The sequence below is a fragment of the Oryctolagus cuniculus genome, chromosome 18 (assembly GCF_964237555.1).
Source record: "Oryctolagus cuniculus chromosome 18, mOryCun1.1, whole genome shotgun sequence".
NCBI lineage: Eukaryota > Metazoa > Chordata > Mammalia > Lagomorpha > Leporidae > Oryctolagus > Oryctolagus cuniculus.
This window is the reverse complement of record NC_091449.1, coordinates 19978669-19988693: the sequence shown is the minus strand read 5'-3', so window position 1 is coordinate 19988693 and position 10025 is coordinate 19978669. Positions and strand designations below refer to the sequence as shown.

The 10025-nt window shown below is 50.8% G+C and overlaps 1 long non-coding RNA gene across 1 annotated transcript; it reads right to left on the bottom strand.

Annotated features, from left to right (window-relative positions):
- Nucleotides 1-491: 491 nt before the first annotated feature.
- On the bottom strand, nucleotides 492-9439 carry LOC138846502 (uncharacterized). Its single transcript, XR_011384025.1, has 2 exons — nucleotides 7418-9439; nucleotides 492-606 (listed from the first exon to the last, which is right to left on the bottom strand). It is a non-coding gene; the product is annotated as an uncharacterized lncRNA (long non-coding RNA).
- Nucleotides 9440-10025: the final 586 nt, after the last annotated feature.

The window sequence follows — 10025 nt, the reverse complement described above, 5'->3', positions numbered from 1 at the left end:
AACTGATGGCACATAAATAAATAATAAAGATACAATAAATAAAGTGCATTCAGATACATACCTGTCCTTCTTCCAACACTGATGGTTTTATTTCTGTATCTTTTTTTTTGTTTTTTTGTTTGTTTTTTTTTTTTTTGACAGGCAGAGTGGACAGTGAGAGAGAGAGACAGAGAGAGAAAGGTCTTCCTTTTGCCGTTGGTTCACCCTCCAATGGCTGCCGCGGCCGGCGCGCTGCGGCTGGCGCACCGCGCTGATCCGATGGCAGGAGCCAGGAGCCAGGTGCTTTTCCTGGTCTCCCATGGGGTGCAGGGCCCAAGCACCTGGGCCATCCTCCACTGCACTCCCTGGCCACAGCAGAGAGCTGGCCTGGAAGAGGGGCAACCGGGACAGAATCCGGCACCCCGACCGGGACTAGAACCCGGTGTGCCGGCGAGCTAGGCGGAGGATTAGCCTAGTGAGCCGCGGCGCCGGCCCTATTTCTGTATCTTTACACATGCTGTTATAGAAGCCATTCATGGCGCTATTTAGTTTTTGATAGTCGACTTCATGATCCAAAAAGGGACTACATCCTTTTATAATAACCCAGAAGCAATCTGGGTCTTCAACCTGCAGAATTTTTAAAAGATTATAAAATCATGCATGATTTCTTTTAAAACCAAATAAACCTCAGAACCATGTAACTTTCTAATTTAAGTGATCTATCATTTTTGACAACTACCTTTATCTTAAATGGTCATACCAAAGAGCCAAAGATAAAATTTAAAACATGTAATCAATAATATGTAATTCTCAATTATGTAGTACAACTCATAAAGCAATCAGTTCTATTTGGTCTCCTGTAGCTTAAAAATATAAATATTAAAAATATTCTTATTATTAAAATACCTATTAAAACATCCATATATATAAAAGGTTCAGAACATTTTTAGTATTCTTTTTGTGTAAGAAAAATAAGTATGAATATATATACAGCCTGCTCATATTTTTTAAATGACAGCAGATGAACCAAAACAAATACAGATTACCTCCTACAGGAGAAAAGAATGGAGTAGAAAGAATAAGGATGAAACTTCGACTGAATTCTCTGAATGGGTCTTATCTACTCTTGTTATTAGAAACCAAGATTTTTATTGTTAGGGAAAAGAATTATAAAATGGAAAATTAAATTTTTAAAAAGATTTTATTTATTTGAGAGGTAGAGTTGCAGAGAGAGGGAGAGACAGAGACAAAGGTCTTTCATCCGCTAGTTCACTCCCCAAATGCCCACAATGGCCAGAGCTGGGCAGATCCGAGACCAGGAGCCAGGAGCTTCTTCTGGGTCTCCCATGCAGGTGCAGGGGCCCAAATACTTGGACCATCTTTTACTGCTTTTCCAGGCCATACAATAGAGCTGGATAGAAGAGGAGTAGCTAAGACATGAACTGGCGCCCATAAGGGATGCCGGCACCACAGGCAAAGGCTTAGCCTATTATTCCACAGCACCAGCCCCCCAAAATTAAGTTTGATTGACAACATCACTAAGAACTCATGATTTGGGGCAGACGCTGTGGTGCAGTGGGTTAAAGCCCTGGCCTGAAGCGCCAGCATTCCATATGGGTGCCGGTTCGAGTCCCAGCTGCTCCACTTCTGATCCAGCTCTCGGCTGTGGCCTGGGAAAGCAGTAGAAGATAGCCCAAGTCCTTGGGCCCCTGCATCCACGTGGGAGACCTGGAGGAAGCTTTTGGGTTCGGATTGGCACAGCTCCGGCCGTTGTAGCCATCTGGGGAATGAACCAGCAGATGGAAGAACACTCTTTCTGTCTTTACCTCTCTCTGTAACTCTTTCAAATAAATAAAATTAAATTTTAAAAAAGAACTCATGATTTTTTTTTTTTTTTGGACAGGCAGAGTTAGACAGTGAGAGACAGAGAGAGAGAAACGTCTTCCTTCTGTTGGCTCACCCCCCACATGGCCGCTACAGCCAGCATGCTGTGCCGATCTGAAGCCAGGAGCCAGGTGCTTCCTCCTGGTCTCCCATGCAGGTTTTGGGCCCAAGGACATAGGCCATCCTCCACTGCCTTCCCGGGCCACAGCAGAGAGCTAGACTGGAAGAGGAGCAACTGGGACAGAATCCAGCGCCCCAACTGGGACTAGAACCTGGGGTGCCGGCGCCACAGGCGGAGGATTAGCATAGTGAACCACGGCGCCGGCCAGAACGCACGAGTTTTCAGAGGTTTTTCCTAACTCTGTCTACTGAAAAGGTATGGAAGCAGAAACACCCAGAGATGTGGAGTCTAAGTTACCAGTGGCAGGAATAGAAGAGTTCATCTTAGTAATCGTATTATTTTTCTGAATGTTTGACTATTCTCATAATAAATAACTGGAAAATGAACAGCAGTCATTCTGGCAAGGGCAAAATAGTGTATAAGTTACACACACAGCACAATTATGAACCCTGAAAAAACACAAAATAAATGAAGAGCTAGCATAAGCAACAGACACTGGAGAGCTGACCCTCGAAAGAAGGAACTTCACTGGGCACTATCCCAGAACACCTCCCAGTTGTACAGAGTGGCAACAACGCAACACAAAGTCACACTGTGGCTCGAGGAATCAGAGCTGTCGGTGCCAGTGAGGATTAGGGGGAGAAATTCTGAAATAGAGCCATAGAGGGAGCCCTGATGTCTGCACATCAACACCCCTCCCACCCTTGCCAAGTCCTGAACGGCAATGGGGGAGACAGCAAGGAGTACTGAGTAAGTGAGCAGTGCAGGGCTCAGAGGAGCACGCAGTTACAGCTGCTGCCCCTAGAAACAGCACTCCGGGCATGTGGCTCCATTCAGTCCTTCGCACTCAGAGACAACCAGATTCCGGCTTCCAGCAGCACAAGGCCACAACCCTGGGATGACTGCAATTATTCATTAAAGTGCTCACTTGAGTGGTGAGCATGTGGCCTAACAGTCATGACACTCACTGAATCCCCCCGCCAGAGTGCTAAAGATTCAATATTCAGTTCCAGCTCCTGACTCCAGCTTCCTGCTAATGCAGAGCCTGGGAGGCAGCAGTGATGGCCCAACTGGGTTCCTGCTACCCATGCAGGAGACCTGGAATGGGTTCCCTACTGCCAGCTTTGGCTTCAGTCCAGTCCTGGCTATGGTAGGCGTTTGGGAAGTATATCGGTAGATAAGAGCTATTTCTCTCCCCCACCCCCTGTCACTCTTAAATAAAACTGATAAATAAATAAGCAAGCCTGCCTGCCTGCCTGCCTGCCTGCCAGAGAAAGCTCCACAATGCCAGAAGAACTGACTGTTCAGGCTATCATCTGAGGCAGGCCCCAACCTTCCGTTCTTAGAGGCTTCACTCAAAAAAGCTTACAAATCTGGAAGTGTGTCCCTGCTCAGTAGCCACTCCTATGAGGCCAGGGCCGCCATGCCAGTTTCTGCAAGAAGACAGCGTGCTAACTTCCATAACTTCCAGCTAGCACACACAGCTGGGATCACCGCATTTACCCTGAATGACCTCTTCTCACTCTTCCCTTGAGCTGTGCCAACCCCAGCCCTCCCTTTAAAACACCCAGGCACCTCCGCACCACTGGTAATGGAGCTCAGCTCTCCTCAGGAGGTACTGAATAAAATCTGTTTTCACTGCTTTAACTAGTCTCTGGCCTCCAAACAAAAAACAAACAAACAAACAAACAAAAAAGCCTGGACACTCACCCCAAGGAAAGAGTGGAGCCCGCCAACCAGAGGGCGGGAAGCAGCTCAGGGTTCAGTGCCGGAGCAGAGCCCTCCCTGCAGAACAAGAGCCTGTGCTCTCACGGCAACAGCCAAGCAGGGTGCAGGAACCGAGCCTCCCCAAGTGTGGCAGAGGCCTTTGTCTTTTACTTAAACTTGTTTCTAGCTGACACCATTGAAGTTGTGCTAGAGGCTTTCCCAAGGTCCAAAGAAGAAAGAGAAATCTGTCCTGGGAATGAAATGTGGCTGTCATCTGCTTACCTATGAAGGCTTCAACTGTTATCCCTATTGGCTTCTATGCAACCATTACAGGTTCTGCAATGATGCTAACCCTTGCCAGACAGCAGGTGACTAAATGAAAAATGGCCATTTAACAGATCTCAGGTTGATAAAACTGATTTCTAGTTTTATAAAAAACAAAATTCCATATAAATGTAATTCTGACATTAATTCAGACAAAGTATGATACAATGCCAGTATCTTCAGTCATCTGTAAAGGGCTCATCGCCCCTTCCGCATTCCTTCTGCCCTCAGCCCACCCCCTCCCCATTTCCTCCCTTCCTTCTGACAACCAGTGCAACCTCCTCTGGTTGGGGAACCAGGTGCAACCTCCCCCAGACTTCTTGCAAAACAACTAATTAAATAGATGAGCTGCACACGGCAGCTTTCTAATTAGATTTGAGGAAAGTTCCCAAGGCTTCCCAGAGCCCCCAGTTCCACTTTCCACCAGCTGCAAAGTCTTCTCCCTCCCCCACAGCGACAGTGGCAAACTCCCTCCTTAACCAGATAAAACCCCAGCCCCAAGTGCACTCCAGACCAGACTTTTCTAGAACAGGATGCTTTTCCCTCTTTGCCTTAATGAAGTGGCCTGTCTCCGTTGATGTCAGTTCTCTCATCCCGGGGCGGCAGGGGGGGGTGGGGTACAAAAGGCCAGAACCCCAGCTACTCCAACCCTAACAATCTGTGTAGTTGCTAAATGTAAATTGGGTAAAGGTAAATGAGATACATGTGTCTACATGTAAACTTAGGTACTCTTAACACCTTACAGTCTATGAAAAACTCTGGATTTGTTGACAAATAGGTTTTCATAAGCTGTCTATAAGTAAACATAATTCAAGACTGCTCAGAAGTAACTAAGGTTGAAATTCGGGATATGCTTTTAAATTGCTATTTTCAATGTAAATCAAGAAAATCAACAGATGGAAAAAAGGTTGCCAAGTCAAAACTGTGCTTCTTAGTGAAATAATAAAGAAAGGACATAGATTGTAAATTGGAATGGAAAAGATAAAACGGTTTAGGTAAGCTGCAAAAGGTGTGTGGAAGCCTTACATGGTTATAAAATTTTTTTTTTTAGCTTCAAAAGTTATCAATCTGTTTTTTTTTTTTTTTGACGTAAGGTTAAAATCTGATCCTCTGTAAAAGCAATGAGGTTGATGAAATACATGTGTTAATAGATATTTGGGAAAATAGTCTTTTTGTATCCTACTGAGATAATCCTTGTCTCATTAAGTTCTACTTGTTTTAAAAACAGCTGAGTTCTAAAAGTTTCAAAGTTTTTTTTTTTTTTATTTTTGACAGGCAGAGTGGACAGTGAGAGAGAGAGACAGAGAGAGAAAGGTCTTCCTTTGCCGTTGGTTCACCCTCCAATGGCCGCCGCTGCAGCCGGCGCACCGCGCTGATCCGATGGCAGGAGCCAGGAGCCAGGTGCTTTTCCTGGTCTCCCATGGGGTGCAGGGCCCAAGCACCTGGGCCATCCTCCACTGCACTCCCTGGCCACAGCAGAGAGCTGGCCTGTAAGAGGGGCAACCGGGACAGAATCCGGCGCCCCAACCGGGACTAGAACCCGGTGTGCCGGCGCCGCAAGGTGGAAGATTAGCCTATTGAGCCACGGCGCCGGCTAAGTTTCAAAGTTTTAAAAGTCTGTTTAAATATGGACTTGTTTTACATGTCAAGCATAGAAAGCTAAGACACTGTGGCAAAAAATGTTCTACGTGAAGGATCTCCGTGAGGCCCCAGTGGAAAGCAGCAGCCATCAAAAGAGGATGTACTTTTCTCTAAAGGGAGGAGAGAACTTCCACTTTGCTTCTGGCCTTGTCCAAATACTGAGAGTTGTGGACTCAAAAGGCTTCCTTAACCTATGCAGCTCATGTCAAGAGCCTCGGGTGGTTACTGACGTCATAGATAAAAAAAATTAACACTCTTAAGATTTCTTTATTTGAAAGTCAGAGTTAGAGAGAGAGGTCTTCCATCTGCTGGTTCACTCTCCAATTGGCCGCAATGGCCGGAGCTGTGCCAATCTGAAGCCAGGAGCCGGCGCCCACGTGAGATGTCCGCGCTTCAGGCCAGGGCGTTAACCTGTTGCACCAGAGCCAGCCCCATTAATTGTTTTTTTTTTGTCTTTTCTTTTCTTTTTTTTTCTTCCAACAGGCAGAGTGGACAGTGAGAGAGAGACAGAGAGAAAGGTCTTCCTTTTTGCCGTTGGTTCACCCTCCAATGGCCGCTGCAGCCGGCGCACCGGGCTGATCCGATGGCAGGAGCCAGATACTTATGTGCAGATTGTGTGTCTATATAAAAATTATTAAAAACGGCTAATTTAACACAAATTACCTTTCTGGTGCACCTGACTTAAATAAATGATAAATAGGCTGTTCTCAATTTGTTGGTACAGAAAAACTAAAAAAAAAAATTTTTTTTTAAGTTATTGACATGTTTGCATTTGGGTCTGCTGGTCAAACAAGTTGCACTTGTGTTAGGTATTTGCAACCATAAAGGTATACTATTTATCTAAAACAATATAGCCGGCGCCGCGGCTCACTAGGCTAATCCTCCGCCTAGCGGCGCCGGCACCCCGGGTTCTAGTCCCGGTCGGGGCGCCGGATTCTGTCCCGGTTGCCCCTCTTCCAGGCCAGCTCTCTGCTGTGGCCAGGGAGTGCAGTGGAGGATGGCCCAGGTGCTTGGGCCCTGCACCCCATGGGAGATCAGGAAAAGCACCTGGCTCCTGGCTCCTGCCATCGGATCAGCGCGGTGCCCCGGCCGTGGCGGCCATTTGTGGGGTGAACCAAGGAAGGAAGACCTTTCTGTCTGTCTGTCTCTCTCACTGTCTGTAACTCTGTCAAATAAATAAAACAGATTGAAAAGTCTGAGAGCCAGGCCTCCTTGCAAGGAGTCAGCGGCTTCGGGGGTGTGTGACGCTCTGGTCGGGTGAATCCACAGAACACAAACACCACCCATCCCCCTCCTTCGCGGCGCCCCTCCCCATCCCACACCCTGGCTCCGGTTTGTAAACTCCCTCCTCCAGCGCCTCCCCTCCGGCTTCCTCGGGAGCCCTCCCTGCACCTCAAGTCTCCAAGGTGGCGGCCCATGCCCGCCCGGGGACCAGGACACCCGCGTGAGGAGAGGGTGGGGGGGGGTCCGGAAGCCGAGCCCCGAGGGCGGCGGGGGAAGGGCGGGAGCCAGGTCCACGGTTCCCCGCGAGGGCCCTAACCTAGGGCGGACGTGGGCTGGGGTGTGCGGGGCACCGACACACCTGCCAACGTGCCCGAGTCAGGCACGCACACCTAGTACGGGACAGCTCGCAGCAACCGCCCTCCGGGGTCGTCGGGAACAGCGCACGCGCCCCCTTCTGAAGCGACCCCCACCCGCACTCCAGCCTCCCCGCCTGCACCGACCCGGGCCCGACCGTCCGTGCGCGGGCCGCTCGCTCACCTGGAGCACCAGGACCTGGAGCATCTTCGCCGCGCCTCTGGCCCGCTTGCCCTGGACGACGCGCCCGGCGGCGGGCGTGGCGGGCGTGGCGAGCCGCGCGGCCCCTGCCGTCGCCCCGGGGGCGGCCCCTGCCGTCGCGCCGGACGCCTCAGGCCTCTGCGGGGGCCGCGCCCACCAGCTCCACGGGGACTCCAGCTTCCTGCCCTGGACGCGCCCCCGCCTGCAGGCCGGCCGCCACGCCCCCCAGTGCCGCGCCTCGTCTTCCCACCCGACGCCGCCGCCGCGGGCGCGCTCTGGGCTCCTCGTGGCCTCCACACCCCTCTCGTAATGGCGCCCGCCCCCGCGCCGGCCTCGAGGCGTCCAGAAGCCACGTGGGCGCCCAACGGCCCGGACAACGGCCGGCCTTGCGCAGCGCCGCCGTGCGGCGGGGAGGGGCGTGGGGCCCCGCGGTGCTGGGCGCGCGGCTCGCTTCCTGGGCCGCGGGGCGCCCGGGGGCTTGGGGACCTGGGCTGGCCTCCCCGCCGGGAGCGCGCGGGGCCTGCTGGGCTGTCCACCCCCAGCGTCCAGCGGGCCGCGCTCCCCAGGTCTCTGTGCTGGGCTTGCTTGTCTTAGCGGAAGTGTGCACGACCCCGTCCTCTGAGTGGGCCGGGGTCTGCAGCTCCTGTGACTGAAGCAGCCACCAGAGTTCTCACTTGGAAGGCTCTGTCCCCGCACCCAGAAGAAGCTCCTGGCTTCTGATTGGCCCAGCTCTGGCCATCTGGGGAGTGAACCAGCTGATGGAAGACCTTTCTCTCTGTCTTTCCCTCTCTCTCTAACTAGCACTCAAATAAATAAATAATATTTTTTTAAAAAATGAAAGAAACCTCGACACCCCCCCCCCAAATCCTGGGCCAGGAAGCTTTTACAGCTGAATTCCTTAATATTTCAATGGGGGGTGGGGGTGGGCACAAGGTTTCTTAAGCTCTATGTGGAAATGTGTTAATTGATTGGGGCAACCAACAAAATAGTAGAAGACCAGATTAGAGAGAGCATGGGAATTGTTAGGTTCTGTGCTTGGGGGAGCAAGATGTTCAGGTAAGCCTCTAGTTTTAAAAAATAAGCTCGACTCTCTCGGTAACTGACTTTCAAGTAAACCTTTAAACAAAATAAAAATTCAAGGAAAAAAAAAAGCTTGATTCTACAGGCCCCACAGGTGTGTGCTTGACGTCCCCCAGGAGGACCTTGGGAAAGGACAGGTGTGCGCCTGCGAGTCAGGCAGGAAGCTGCTGATGGGGAGCATGGTGTTCACCTGGTGCTGGGGGGGGGGGTGGCGAGGAAGCAGGCTACATACCTGGCAGGCCAGCACACCTGTCGACAGGTGAGACGTGGAAGGTCCCGAGCCTGAAAGGAGGTGGAGAACACGGGCAGGCGATGTGCCAGCGCGGTGGCTGGAGCCCCTGCGTGCGGTGTCCGTCTGCACTTGCATTCAGTTTCCTGCGATGTGCAGGAGAAGCAGCAGGGGAAGGCCCAGGTGCTGGGTTCCTGCCACCCACGTGGGAGATGCAGCTGTATTTCCTGCTTTCAGCCCGACTCGGCCCTGCTACTGTGGGCACTTGGGGAATGAACCAGTGGATGAAAGATCTCTCTCTCTCTCTCCCTCCCTGCCTCCCTCCCTTCCTCCTTCCTGCTCTCTCTCTCTCTCTCATTTTGCATTTCAAATATATAAAATTTTTTTAATGAAGAATGCAAGGGACAACCTTTGTCTTTTTTTCTTTGATTAACTCATGCTGCAAAAGGTGATCCTGAAACATTGTCACAAACCTGCTTCCAGAAAGTGGAACTATTTGTACATCACAGTGGCCTTACCAAGCCCAGGGTCTTTGGCTCACTTGCAGATAGAAATTGACAAGGGGCCAATATGCAGCCCAGAAGGGTTTATGGGGCGCTCATGCTCCAACACAGGGACAGCACAGCAGGGTGAGCTTCCATCAACTTGCTGTCCTATGGGAGCCGAACAGGTGCTTTCATGGGGGTGGGAAGGCATGCCCGTTCCCCCAGTGCACACGGCACTTCAATCTGGCTCAAACCCCTGGGCACAGGACAGCATTTGGCACCCAGCTAGGTGATCTGCACAGGCACCGCTGATTTGGCTTTCACTGTTTTTGCACACGACACACCACAGCAATGGTGCTTGATACCATCACCCCGGAAAGTTCACATGAGGCCATTTTGGGCATGCTTGAACGTTCAGGAGTCCCTACCAGGGCAGCAGGGGTCACTGCCGGTGAGGATCTGACACTCCTCGCTCCTGATTGGTTTGGAGCTAGAAATGGACACGTGTCCAGTTGTGAGGAGCTTGATATTTTTATAAATGAGTCCTGTTTCTCTCCTGTTGCACTGGGATGGATACTCAAAATGAGGCTGCAGCCACCCAGTCTCTTAAGACTGCAGAGTTTCAGAATCTGTACCTGTAACCTGCTCCCCCCTCCCCCAACTCTGATGCTAATGGGCAGATTTTTTGTTTGTTTTTTAAAAGACCTTGCACCATTGTTTTGGACATTTGGTGCAGCAGTTAAGACACAGCTTGGTATGCTGGTAGCCCCTATCAGAGTGCCTGGATTTGAGGCCT